At 37.4% G+C, this 14,684-nt stretch overlaps 1 long non-coding RNA gene across 2 annotated transcripts in view; it reads right to left on the bottom strand.

Moving 5' to 3' along the window:
- Nucleotides 1–1,553: 1,553 nt before the first annotated feature.
- Nucleotides 1,554–14,684, bottom strand: part of LOC118147319 (uncharacterized) — a 33,518-nt gene continuing 20,387 nt past the window's right edge. For both annotated transcript variants that reach the window (XR_004733589.3, XR_013526096.1), the window contains one exon: nucleotides 1,554–1,959. This is a non-coding gene — a long non-coding RNA (uncharacterized LOC118147319). The remainder of the gene's footprint in view (nucleotides 1,960–14,684) is intronic.

The raw sequence follows: 14,684 nt of genomic DNA, 5'->3' as shown, positions 1-14,684 counted from the left end.
GAAGCTAATCTGAAAAGGCTACATACTTTACAATTCCAACCATATGACATTCTGGAAAAGACAAAACTATGGAGACAGTGAAATGATCAGTGGTTGCCAGGAGCTATGGGGAGGGAGAGATGACCAGACCAAGCACAGGGGATGTTTAAGGCAATTGCTATACTGTTTGATGCTGTAATGATGGATATATGTCATTTTAAATTTGTCCAAATGGCATAGAATGCACAGCACCAAGAGTGAACTCTAATGCAAACTATGGACTTTGGATGATAGTGACATGTCAATTTAGGTTTATCAATTGCAACAACTATACCACTCTGATGGCGGATATTGATATTGGGGAGGCTCTGTGTGTGTCAGGATACAGGATATTTGGGAAATCTCCGTATCTTCTTAGTTTTGCTGTGAACAAAAAACTGCTCTAAAAATAGTTTAAAAAACATAAAAGTTATGGTATTTATTTGTATCTTACTCCATAGCCTGTCTAAATAGCCTTAAACATCATGACTTTTATCTGAACTACCTATCCATTGTTTTAAATAAAATGGAATCTGTTTTACATTGTCTTCTTTCAGGAGGTAACACTGAGCTTAGATTCTCTTAAGAAAAAAAAACCCAAAAGTCCCTTTCTTTTTTTAATGTTTCATTTTTATAAATTTAGGGGGTACAACCTACATTGATATATTGTGTAGTTATGAAATCTGGGTTTTAGTGTAATCATCACCCAAATAATGTACTAGTTAGGTAATTTCTCAACCCTGACCCTGCCTCCACCTTCCCACGTTTCCAGGTGTCCTATGTCTATGATTCCACTCTCTATGTCCATGTGCACAGATTATTTAGCCCCTACTTGTAAGTGGGAACATGTGGAATTTAATTTTCTGGTTTTGAGTCATTTCACTGAAGATAGCAACCTCCAGTTCCATCTAGGTTGCTGCAAAAGACATGGCGATTTCATTCTTTTTATGGCTAAGTAGTAGTCCATGGTGTGTCTGTGTGTATACACACAAAGAAAGATGTGATCTATAGAAAGATATCGAAAATAAAGAAAATGTGATACATCCAATTATCTGTTGATGGACACTTAGGTTGATTCTGTATCTTTGCTATTGTGAATAGTGCTGCAATAAACATATCAGTACAGGTATCTTTTTGATACGATTATTTCTTCCCTTTAAGTAGTTACCCAGTAGTAAGATTGCTGGATCATATAGTTCTATTTTTAGTTCTTTGATCTATCTCCATACTGTGTTCCATAGAGGTTGTATCAATTTACATTCCCACCAACACTGTGTAAGCATTCCCCTTTCTCCACTTCCTCACCAATATAAGCTACCTTTTACTTTTTATTAATAGTCATTTTGACTGGTATAAGATGGTATTTCATTGTAATTTTAATTTGCATTGCTCTGATGATTAGTGGTGTTGAACATTTGTTCATGCTTGTTGGTCATTTGTACAAAGTCACTTTATATACTATTGAAGATAAATTGTAACTGCCAATGGCCATAGATACATGGGCCTCATGTTGTTTTCAAATAAACAATGTAGAATTGCCGTAAAGTACTTTTATTTGCCAAAAGTAAAACAAGTTGTGCATTACAAATAACAATTGAACACAAATTGGTTGTGTCCCTTTTTAACCCACTGTACAATTTGTAAAAGCAAAATATCTGGTTCTAAATTTATGAATATCAAAGTTACAAGAAAAGGCAACATGCAAACAATGAACAGATTTGTCACTTTTATTAGAGGATCAAAAATCTACGGTTTACCCCCTAATGTGAGCAAAATGCTGATCTTTCTCTTAGTGCAGAATCTTTGATCCCTCCCAGATGTTCTCAAGGCCAAGACCAGTAGTAATGTCCCATTTCCTGATTTTCAAAATTTAGTTACAGATTTGGCCATCTTCTTTTCTGTAAAGATCACAGGAAAATGGGTATCATTCATTCCAGAAACCTGTAGAAATTAGAAAAAAAAAAAATTTAGGACTGCAATATGAGCCCCTTGCAGCTCTTTCCCAGGGGAATGATTGAGTGATATGCTCCCATCTAGGTGGTTGAAATCCAGTACGATAAGAGTCCTACAGAAGCCCCAGTCGTTTTACCATGCTGACTACCGTGCTCAGATAATCTTTCAAACAGCTTTTAAAATATTATATATTTACTTGGAAGAGTAGACAAGCATTACATTATTGTAGTGCTACTATTCTTCTACTTTCTGAGTTAAATTAGACGCTGATTTTGTGAAGAACAGAGTCATTTTCATCACTGATTACACAGCACAAGTCTCCAACATATGCAGGCTTCCTTCCTGACATGAGCATCCTCACTCACTCATTCATGCCCACTTCAGTGTTGGTTTTAACATCCAACTTCTAGGTTCCACACAGATCTTGTGTTCTCTGAGAAGACTGTCTTATATACAGTCTCAGAAAAACAGAGCTGGGAGATCACTCTAGCTCACATTACAGTTGAGGACACTGAGACAGAATGTTATTAAGCAATTTGCCTGAGATCATCCAGCTGGTTACCATAAAAGTTCAGACTGAGCTTGGGTCTCATACGGCTCAGGCCACCCTGGCTTTGCCATTTTCTGGAATCTTACAGTCTACTACATTATTTAACAAGTATGTATTGCCTGGTTGTACTCCCTAAATAATTATTGTGTCTGGACCTCGCCTTACAGGCACACCTTGTTTTATTTTGCTTTGCTTTATTGTCCTTTTATTGCAGGTTTTACATTGAAAGTCTGTATTAACCCTGTGTTAAGCAAGTCTATTGGTGCTATGTGTTCAACAACATGGGCTCACTTCATCTCTCTATGTCATATTTTGATAGTTCTTGCAATATTTAAAATTATTTTTATATCTGTTACAGTGATCTGGGATCAGTGAACTTTGGTGTTCCTATTGTAATTGTTTTGGGGTGTCATGAATCACACCCATATGAGACAGTGAACTTAATATATAAATGTTTTGTGTGTTCTGGCTGCTACAATTTTGACTACTGACAGGCCATTCCTCTGTCTCTCTCTTTCCTTAGGCCTCCATGTTTTTTTTTTTTGAGATGGAGTTTCGCCCTTGTTACCCGGGCTGGAGTGCAATGTGATCTCGGCTCACTGCAACCTCACCTCCCAGGTTCAAGCAATTCTCCTGCCTCAGCCTCCCAAGTAGCTGGGACTATAGGCGCGCACCACCATGCCCAGCTAATTTTGAGTAGAGATGGGGTTTCCCCTTGTTGACCAGGATGGTCTTAATCTCTTGACCTCCTGATCCACCCCCCTTGGCTTCCCAAAGTGCTGGGATTATGGGCGTGAACCACGGCACTAGGCCTCAGGCCTTCATGTTCTTTAAGACACTACAATATTAAAAGTAGGCCAATTAATAATCCTACGGTGGTCTCTAAGTATTCATATGAGAAGAGTTGTATGTCTGATTTAAAATCAAAAGTTAAAAATGATTAAAATTAGTGAGGAAGGCACGTCAAAAGCTGAGATAGGGCCACAAGAGCTAGGCGTCTTGTGCCAAAGGTAGCCAAGTTGTAAATCCAAAGGGGAAGTTCTTGAAGGAAATTTAAAGTGCTAATCCGGTGAGCAAACAAAAGATAAGAAAGCAAAATAGGCCAGGCACGGTGGCTCATACCTGTAATGTCAGCACTTCAGGAGGCTGAGGTACTTGAGGTTTGAGCAGGAGCTTGAGGCCAGGAGCTCGAGACCAGCATGGCCAACATGGTGAAACCCTATCTCTACTAAAAATACAAGAAAGTAGCTAGGCAAGGTGGTGTACCTGTGATCCCAGCTTACTTGGGAGACTGAAGCAAGAGAATTGCTTGAACCTGGGATGCGGAGGTTGCAGTGGGCTGAGATCATGCCACTGCACTCCAGCCTAGGTGGCAGAGTAAGACTCTGTCTCACAAAAAAATAAATAAATAAAGGAAAAAAAGAGAAAGGAAAAGAGCTTTATTGCTCATAGGAAGAAAGTCTCAGTGGTATAGATAGAAGACCAAATCAGCCGCAACATTGCCTCAAGCCAAAGTCTAATCCACAGCAAAGCCCTAACTTTCTTCAATTCTAAAAAGGCTGAAAGAGGTGAAGAAGCTGAAGAAGAAAAGTCTGAAGCTAGCAGAGGTTGTTCATGAGGTTTAAGGAAAGAAGTTTCTCTGTCATAGAAGTATAAGGTGAAGCAGCAAGTGCTGATGGAGAAGCTGCAGCAAGTTATTCAGAAGATTTTGCTAAGATCATTGATGGAGACGGCTATGCCCAACGACAGTTTTCCACATAGACAGAACAGCCTTTTATGGTAAGAAGATGACATTAAGGCTTTTCATAGCTAGAGAGGAAAAGTCAAAGCTGGGCTTCAAAGCTTCAAAGGACAGGCTGACCGTCTTGTTAGAGTCTAAGGCAGCTGGGTGACTTAACTTTAGGCCAATACTCATTTACTATTCCGGAAGCCCTAGAGCCCTTAAAAATTCAGCTAAATCTATTCTGCTTGTGCTCTCTATAAATGAAAAAAGAACCTGGATAACAGCACATCTGTTGATAGCATGGTTTACTAAATATATTAAGTCTGTTGTTAAACCCTGCTGCTCAGAAAAAAAGGATTTATTTGAAAATATTACTGCTCATTGACAATGTACCTCATCACCCAAGAGCTTTGATGGAGATGTACAAAAAGGTTAATGCTCTTTTCATGTCTGCTAACACAACACACATTGTGAAGCCCATGGACCCAGAGTATTTCTGACTTTCAAGTCTCATTATTTAAGAAATACATTTTGAAAGGCTATCATGCCATAGATAGCAATTCCTCTAATGTATCTGGGGAAAGAGAATTGAAAAGCTTCTGAAAATAATTTACCATTCTAGATGTCATTAAGAACATTCACGATTCAAGGAAGGAGGTCAAAATATCAACGTAAACTGGAGTTTGGAAGAAGTTAATTTCAACCCTCATGGATGACTTGGAGGAGTTTAAGACTTCAGCGAAGGAAGTAACTGCAAATGTGGTAGAAATGGCAAGAGAACTAGAATTAGAAGTGGAGCCCAAAGATGCGACTGAATTACTGCAATCTCATGATAGAACTTTAGTAATTGAGGAGTCACTTCATATGGTTAGGCAAAGAAGGTGGTTTATTGAGATGGAATCTACTCCTGGTGAAGATACTGTGAACATTTTTGAAATGGCAACACAGAATTTAGAATATTATATCAACTTACTTGATAAAAGTAGCAGGAAGGTTTAACAGGATTGACTCCAATTTTGAAAGCTGTTCTATTGGAGATAAAACACTATCAAGCAGCATCACGTGTTACAGAGAAATTTTTTTATGAAAGGAAGAGTCAACAGATGTGGCAAACTTTATTGTATTTTTATTTTAAGAAATTGCCATAGGTACTCCAGTCTTCAACAATCACCACCCTGATCAGTCAGCAGCTATCTACATTGAGGCAACTGCCTGGGCAACATAGTGAGACCCTGTCTCTACAAAAACTTTTAAAATTAGCCAGATGTGGTGGCATGCGCCTGTAGTCCCAGTTACTAAGGAGGCTGAAGTGGAAGAATTGCTTGAATCCAGAAGGTTGAGACTGCAGTGAGCCGCGATCACGCCACTGTACTCTAGCCTGGGTGACAGAGTGAGACTCTGTCTCAAAAACAAAAACGAAAAAATAGAAATCATCATGGCAAACCCACCAGCACGAAGATTGCAACTTGCTGAAGATGATCATTAGCAATTTATAGCACTAAAGTGTTTTTAATTTGGATATATGCATTGTTTTCTTAGACATAATGCTACTGCACACTACTAGACCACAGAATAGTGTAAACATACACATAACTTTTTTTTTGAGGCGGAGTGTCACTCTTGTTGCCCAAGCTGGAGTGTAATGATGTGATCTTGCTCACCACCACCTCTGCTCCTAGGTTCAGGCGATTCTCCTGCCTCTTGAGTAGCTGGGATTACACCATGCCCAGCTAAATTTTTTTATTTTTATTAGAGGGGGATATCTCCATGATGGTCAGGCTGTTCTCAAACTCCTGACCTCAGGTGATCTGCTTGTCTCAGCCTCCCAAAGTGCTGGGATTACAGGCATGAGCCACTGTGCCTGGCTGTAAAAATAATTTTTATATGCAATGGGAACACAAAAACTTCATGATTATTGCAATACTGGGTAGGCTGAAACTGAACCCACAATATCTCTGGGGTATGCCTTGCATCTATTGACTGCCAACTCCATGGTAGGTGCTCCAGAGATGTGTTAATTGACTGACAAAAATGTACTGATGTGGATAATGCCTCTTGAAAGCCCTAGCATGAGACCAACATGAAGAATTCCATTAAGATTTTCTGTTCTCATCCTGGAGATCTTGAAAATATTCCACAGAACAGTGGTAATCCTGCCTATTTTAAAAATCAATACATTCAATATCGATATTGCTAACTTTTAACAGTTAAAATCCCTTTTTAAAAAAGGAAGCAGAATCATATGAGACAAAATATCTTTCACTACTGGAAAAGGTAAAGAATGAGACATTAGCTGATTGTGTCTTTCCATATCCAATGCTAAGGAATTGATATGAAAACTAAAAAAGAGACAGCCAATTACCTGGATATTTTAGTTTGTCTTATAAAAATATAGTATATAGAAGGTGTCCAGAATTCTATCATTGCTTAGTTGTCAGTCAAAAAGTCATTGTTATACATAAATATGATGTCATATCAATGCATAATAAACCTTCCTGTCAATCAAAAGTATTGTTATGTATAGACTTTGTGTCAGACATTTTAGGCTTTGCATTGAGATATGAAGTGCATGCAAATTAAGGAAAATTTAAAGATGGCATGGCCACAGGCAAATATATTTTAATAGAGTTAGACTTTACAGGGAAATTGACACTTGAGCAAAAACACATAATGCAAGTAAATACAGTTTGCTAAACAAAGGAGCTAGCTTTTGAAGGGAGAAAGAAAAAATATAACTTTATCATTATAAAGGCTTATTTTCAATTTAGACAATCCACCCATTAGGATTCTATAATTGGGAATGGGAAAATAATAAATGGAGACAAGATATCAAGACAAACTTCTTGTCTCAATTTCTATATTTTCTAATATTAAATAAAATTGTTTAATATAGAAAATTTTCAAAGGACTTAATTATCTGCCCAGTTATATATTACATTTTATGAGATCTAATATTAAAAATAATACTTTCACCTGGAAATTTAACTCTTTAATTCAATTTTTCATTCTTATTAATGGCAAAATTTCTTTCGCTGAGGGAGTCAACTGTACGGAGCAAGACTCCTGAAGAACAGGGGTTATGTACTTGGTCACCTCCTGTCTCACCCTGAACCCCTCTCTTTATGTGTTCTGTTATTCCTGCTGTGGCTGCAATTAAAATTATAAAAAGAATCAAAGTAGGAGGCACAGGACAGCAAGGGTACCTGCCTAAACCTGGTACTTGAAGAATTTGACGTGTGACTTCGGCCACTTAACCTGACAACAGGTTCTTCATCTACAAACATATAAAAGTGAAAATAAATTCATTTACACAATAAACATATATTAAATACCTTCTATGTTCTAAATACTATGATAGAGTAATAAGCTAGAATGTGGTTCAACCTAGAAGCTGGGGCAGACTTTAACACATTTTCTGTTTCACTATTTAATTACAGGTGGGATAAGTGCTCTTGAGCAACATATATGAGGATATACAACAGGAGACTCATAAACTAAAACTCAGAGTTAGAGGTGGGTGGGTGGAAAGTCAAGATGAAAAAAATTGCATTTACAAATGGGCTTTGTGAACCTCACATAGAATGATTATAAGAAAGCACCTTGCAAAATATGAAGGGCTAGATACATTCTAGTATTATTAATCTATGTATAATACTAGACATAGTTCAGAATGTATAATTATGAACTCTGAACATCAGCACTTAGTTCAGAGTTAACATGATAGCTGCTTAAAAATATGTGTTCAATTGATTTTTATTCACTGACTGAATTTATTCCAAAAATAATGCAGTATTAAATGTAAGTTACGAAGTCCAAGAAGGCAGGAGTCATGCTACCGTGTTGACTTCCGGTACAGGCCCTAGCAAATAAAAAGCACTAAATAAACACCTGATTTGTAGGTAAACAAAACAACGGACTTTAATTTTTCCATTTTACAGATAACAAAACTAAGGACTAGAGAAATTGCTTTGTTCAAGGTCAGAGGCTACATATTAGTACAAATAAAATCTGAAGGTAGGATTTTAGCTCTTAATCCATTAATATTAATAAAATTAGTGAAAATAATATATGATATCCATTGATTACTGACACAGGGAGAAGATAAAAAATGATTTTAAGAGGAGATTATTTTCTTCTTAGGAACAAACAAAACTTCCTGGTAACGTATTGTATATATTGCTCTTCCTTTGCAGCAGGCTGAGATTAAATTTCTGCCACATGGGTCACCTTGCTACTCCTTACAGGTTAGAGTGAAACTCAGCAACAAAAAAGTATGGGGTATAGGTGCCAATTACTGATAGTTAATGTTGAATGCTTCATGATGGTCAAAAGCATGCTAGTAAGAGGAGTATCATTTTCTCACAGAGTTGAAAAGGTTCGAGGAGAAAATTCGGCCTCTTAGTGGAGAGTTTTTTTCAATGTGGATAGTTGAGAGGCAAGACTGCTGTAGCTAAGAATAGAAGGCCTCATGTATTAGTATCTACTGCTGGATGGCAAATTATCCTAAAACTTAGAGGTTTAAAACAATAATAAAAATTTTTGTGGGGCCAGGCACGGTGGCTCAGGCCTGTAATCCCAGCACTTTGGGAGGCCAAGGCGGGTCGATCATGAGGTCAAGAGATTGAGACCATCCTGGTCAACATGGTGAAACTCCGTCTCTACTAAAAAAAAAACACAGAAAATAAGTTGGGCATGGTGGCACGTGCCTATAATCCCAGCTACTCAGGAGACTGAGGCAGGAGAATTGCCTGAACTCAGGAGGCGGAGGTTGCGGTGAGCCGAGATCACGCCATTGCCCTCCAGCCTGGGTAACAAGCGCGAAACTCTGTCTCAAAAAATATTTTTTTTCTTACAGACTTTCTGTGGGTTAGAAACATTTGGTATCTCACACAGTTATTGTGGGACAGGAAGTTAGAAGGAGTTAAGCTGGATGATTCTGGCTTGGGGTCTGTTATGAGCTTGTAGTTAGGATGACAAATGGGGCTACAGTCATCTGAAGGTTGAATAAGAGCCGAGAAAGCTACCTCCAAGATAGTTCACTCACAGGCCTGGTGCTGGCTGTTGTCAGGAGGCCTTAGTTCTTCATCATGTGTACCTCTCCACAGGGCTAAGTGTCTTCATGGCACAGCTGGCATTTTCCAAATTAATTTCCAAGAAAGCAAGGTAGAAGATACAATACCTTTTATGGCCTAACCCCAGAGGCCATACTTCATCATTTCTGCAGTATTAGAAGTTATTCTGTGTGGAAGAGGATGGCACAAAAGCATAAATACAAAGAGACAAAACTTACTGGGGGCCATATTGGAACCTGACTACCAGATCACCCAAGATCACATGCTCTTCCAGCAAAGAAAGTGGACATTGGGACCAGAGTGCAAGAAAGGGCCTGTAGTACACCAGTTGCAACTGGTTGACAAATTATAATATAATAAAATAAAACCTTCATTTATTTACCTTTTGTAAAGCAAAGGAGGTGTTAAAATTACTCAACTGGCCAGGCACGGTGGCTCAAGCCTGTAATCCCAGCACTTTGGGAGGCTGAGGCGGGCAGATCACGAGATCAAGAGATTGAGACCATCCTGGCCAACATGATGAAACCCTGTCTCTACTAAAAATACAAAAATTAGCTGGGTGTGGTGGCATGCGCCTGTAGTCCCAGTTATTCGGGAGGCCAAGGCAGGAGAATTGGTTGAATGCGGGAGGTGGAGGTTACAGTGAGCCGAGATTGTGCCACTGCACTCCAGCCTGGCACCTGGCAACACAGTGAGACTCTGTCTCAAAAAAACAAAAAAATTACTCAACTTAGGTTCAAACAAACAAACACCAAGCATAATAAGAAAACAAAAAATGCAGAAAAACATTCTCTCTTGGTATCAGGGGACATATTTCGTGTGAAGTTTGAAATAATCGGTATCCAGAAGCGACTATATATGCTGGCTGAATTGTTCTGAAAATATCTTCATCCAGCTGATCAAGTCACAGAGAGATGCTGATAACAGTTAGAGGTCACAAAGTTTCACTTACTTTACAGAGAAAAGATGTTCCATGAAGGAGGTGGATGAACTGAGAGATACAGGAAGTTTGTAAAAGGGCAGAAACGTAATCTACCCTAAAGGTGGACTGCAACACATCCAGAGATCCCTGAAGCTATTTACCACCAAACCAAGCAATGGAACAACCTCATCACACAAGGCAAAGGATTTAGACTATTTGAGACCAATTCACCATTGAGGACCTCTGCAGGAAGCTTGGTTTAATTCCAAAGATGGGCATTTCTTACTGTCCTAAGGAAGTGTACATTCTCACAGTTCCTAGCCAAAAATGAAATGTGCTTCAAAGTAGGTCAGAGCCGAATAACAGCTCTCAGGAGCATTGCAGTACACCATGCATGTAAAGGAAGAAAAACAAAGTTGCTTACAAAAGAGTCTCAATTCTCAGATTTTAGAATGAATTCTCTAGCTGAAATGAAGTACAGAATAATCCTTTTTCATTTATTGAATAATTGAAACAAGAATTTTGGCCATTAATTTTATCCTCTAGCTTGATTTTTCTTCTTCATATTTCTATTTTTGGGGAATTTGGGTGCATGATAACTACTCCAGATTCTGTTAACAAGTAACTTATAGCTTTTTGCTTCAATAAATTTTCTGAAAGTTAATCTAAACATACCCAAGTAAGTTTTCAACTGTTTCTCATTATCTGCAGTAACAATTCTTAACCATGGAATAATTTGAAGCATACACACATTTGATACTAAAAATAGTTAGGGTTCTGATTAATATAGATTAGATAGATAGATAATAGATAAACTGGGTGGGTGGATGAACGAATAGATGGTTGGGTGGGTGGGCGGATGGATGGATGGATGGGTGGGTGGATGGATGGATGGATAGATGATAGATTAGATAGATAGATAGATAGATAGATAGATAGATAGATAGATGTGTTTTCTTGACTGGTAAGCAAGGGGCTGTAGTTCATCTTGAGCAAGCAAAGGTGAATGATGCAGCTATAATTTGTATTCATTAATGGTGTCACAGTGAAATAGGGATTGAGCGCTCTTGGCCTGCATTATAAAGTGGATCTTCTCACCTACCATTTGAACCACATCTAACGGAGCACCTTTCACTTACTGTTCCTGTCCTTACCCCCACGGTTTCCCACTCCCAGGCCTTAGCTCATATCTCCCTCCAGCTTCTCTGATTAGCTTTACATGTTTAAATCCTAACTAGTTTTTAAAAGCTTAATGCCACCTTCTCCATAAATGTCAATTCCAACAGATCCTTTTCTCTGAATTCCTAAAAGTATCTTTGCTTTTGTACTACTCATTTGATTTCATGACTCGTGACACAGGGGAGATTTAGATAAAGTGATTAATTAATTAAACTAATATTTATTGAACATCTATTATGCTCTTTGTATTGAGAATACAAAGTTGATTAATCACAGAAACTTCCTGGTAAGTTCATATTTTAACAGTAATAGATGAGTAAGTTACTGCTCGATGTAATAAACTCTATGATAGCAATATAGATGGAGGGCTGGAGCAGCACAGAAAAAGATGTGACTTGAAATTCATATATTAATTTTAACAAACACATACAAGAAAACTACTACTGCCAGGAACTGTTCAAAGTGCTATATAAAAGTTAATTGATTTTATCCATCTAACAATTCTATAAGGTATGTATTGTTATAATCCCCAGTTTACTGATGAAACTGAGGCATGATCACACAGCTTGCAGGTGGCAGAGCCAGGATCTGACCCAGTCAGTCTCAATCCTGAATCCTTGCTAAGAATTATTAGACAATGATGGCTCAGTAGGTATTGAATAATCAGAAAAGTTTTGAAAATATATTTAATTTCATGAATAACTCCAGGAATGTTCATGGAATAAATGGCTTCATTCCTGAAGGATGGATAGGAGTGTGATAGGCAGAGAGAAGGAAGAAGGGCATTCCAGCTAGATGGATGGAGATGTTTCAAGATGTAGAAATATGAAAGAACAGAAAGTATCTGCAAAACTACAAAGTTCCACTGGCAGGTACTGGGCCTGTTTGCCTCATTCCCATTCTTACTCTTTCCCTGTTTGACTCTGTATCACAGGAGAGCTACCACTACAGCTTTGTTGTCCAAATATCTGCATGAAGCCAGGTTTGCCACTGGGAGGTCCTGGCCAGACACTGCAGACAAGGCAACAAGCAGTGGTCAGAATATTCTTTAAAGACTCTTGTCTATGGCAGAGCATCCAGCAGCAGCTGTTTCTCCTGATCAGTTTCCACAAGGCGACTGGGCCCTAAATGTTCCCCCATCTTCCCCCTTGGATGCTCTAGCCCAGGTTTGCTAGCTGCCCTGCTAACCTGAGCTGCTCAGTTTCTCACCTCTTGTATTTCCTATGTAGCAACCCCTAGTAGTAATTCACTTTACACACACAAAATTTTTAGATAGGCTTTTGTTTTCACACTTAGACCGCAACTAACCATATTCAGAATATTAGGGACAGAATGTATTCACCACGTGAGAGAAAAAGGTATGAATTTCTCACTGATGAACAGAATAAAAAATTCTAACAATTTTACTTTTTGCCTTATATTTTGAAACTTTATGTTTTGCATAATCCGTAATTAGTACAGTGATATGTCCATAAATAAGGTATTATGTATTAAATGTAATGTATAATTTAAGTCTATTTAATGTATTTATATTTATACATTATTTATAAATTATACAAATTCTGTGATATATAGTACATATATTTATGTACTATATATAAACATGTTAATATGTTTACAGATAATAGTAATATATAAATTACTCTTGTATTTCCTATGTAGCAACCCCTAGTAGTAATTCACTTTACACACACAAAATTTTTAGATAGGCTTTTGTTTTCACACTTAGACCCCAACTGACCATATTCAGAATATTAGGGACAGAATGTATTCACCACGTGAGAGAAAAAGGTATGAATTTCTCACTGATGAACAGAATAAAAAATTCTAACAATTTTTATTAATTATAAAAATATAATTATATAAAATAAATTATATAAAATATGTATTATATTTTATGCATCTAACAATTCTATTTAAATTTATATTTTAATATATTCATTCTCAAAGACCATTTCTCCTGATGGAGCATTCATCTGAAAACTTTAGAGTCTCTAATACAAAAATACATTTAGTCAATGTCACTATAATGTCAACCAAATTTATAAGTCATCACATCTGCTCTTAGTGATGGACACTGTTGTGTGAGAACTCATGATAGAAGCATATTAAAACAGCTTCACAGAATGACTTATGTGGGCAAAATGACTACTAAGACTTCTACAGTTGATTTTCTTTTCTCCCAGACATGGTTGAACTAAATTAAGTACTTTAACATTAGCCAAAAAAAAAGAAAGATAGAAGGAAGAAGGAAAAAGAAAGGATGGAAGGAAGGAAGGAAAAATGACAGAAGAAAGGAAGGAAATCTCAAATAGCATACGGACAGAAATGAAACAGTGAAAACGGCCCCAAAGGTCCAGTTTCCCATCCTTGCAACACAGTCTCCAGAGTAAAAGACTCTTAGAAGACCAGAAATCCTTTCTTTTGGATGGTTGGTGTCTATTGAGGATATGTGGCTCCTCCTGAAAGTGGCTCAGCCCCTGGATCCTCTTTTCCTACTCTGGGGATCAATAAAAGAATAGGGCTGAACCCAGGGTGATCAGATAGACAGAATAGCTGCAATGCCCACTGACATGCACAATTTATTTTTATTTTTAGATGAAAATAATAAAAAGTGTCTATAGATAGAAGTTTCAATATTTTTTCTGCACTCTACTTTGGAAACTACTGTTTTATGTAATTTTCCACTTTATTTGGCATTTTTTAAATGCTAGTCACCTTTATTTGTGTTTTCAAATGACCTGAGGGGAAGAACAGAAGGAGGGGGGAGAGAGAAACAGCTAAAATAGCTCAACACCTGAGCTTGCTCATACTGCTCTTTCTCAAGTTCATGCTTCTGCACCAGTTGGTTCAATCTGGACAGAACCCTGGGAAATGAGCAAACCTACAGAATAATTTCTCTGTGTTGTGCTTCAGGTTTCAGAGTAGCTATTTTCAACTAGTATCTCAGAATGCTGCTACTAGCAACTGTTAAATTACATAGGAATTTGACTTCACACTGTTTATTAAAGAAACGCTAGAGCGTATTAAGTGAATTTTTATTGTGCTTTTATATTTCTCAAATGCAACTACAATGCTAAATGCCTTTATTAGAGTAAGCAAGTTGATACAGCATTTATAACATATAAATATTTAAAATTTATATTTTCAAATAATCTATGAAAACAAGATAAAGTAATGGTTTATTTTGGTGTTTGGGGAAAGAAAGAGTAACTAGAAATAGAAATAAAGTGTCTTGATATAGAAAACACATATCATCTACATTGG

The sequence above is a fragment of the Callithrix jacchus genome, chromosome 14 (genome assembly GCF_049354715.1).
Source record: "Callithrix jacchus isolate 240 chromosome 14, calJac240_pri, whole genome shotgun sequence".
NCBI lineage: Eukaryota > Metazoa > Chordata > Mammalia > Primates > Cebidae > Callithrix > Callithrix jacchus.
Note: the sequence above shows the minus strand (reverse complement) of the source record. Positions and strands in the feature narration are given on the sequence as shown.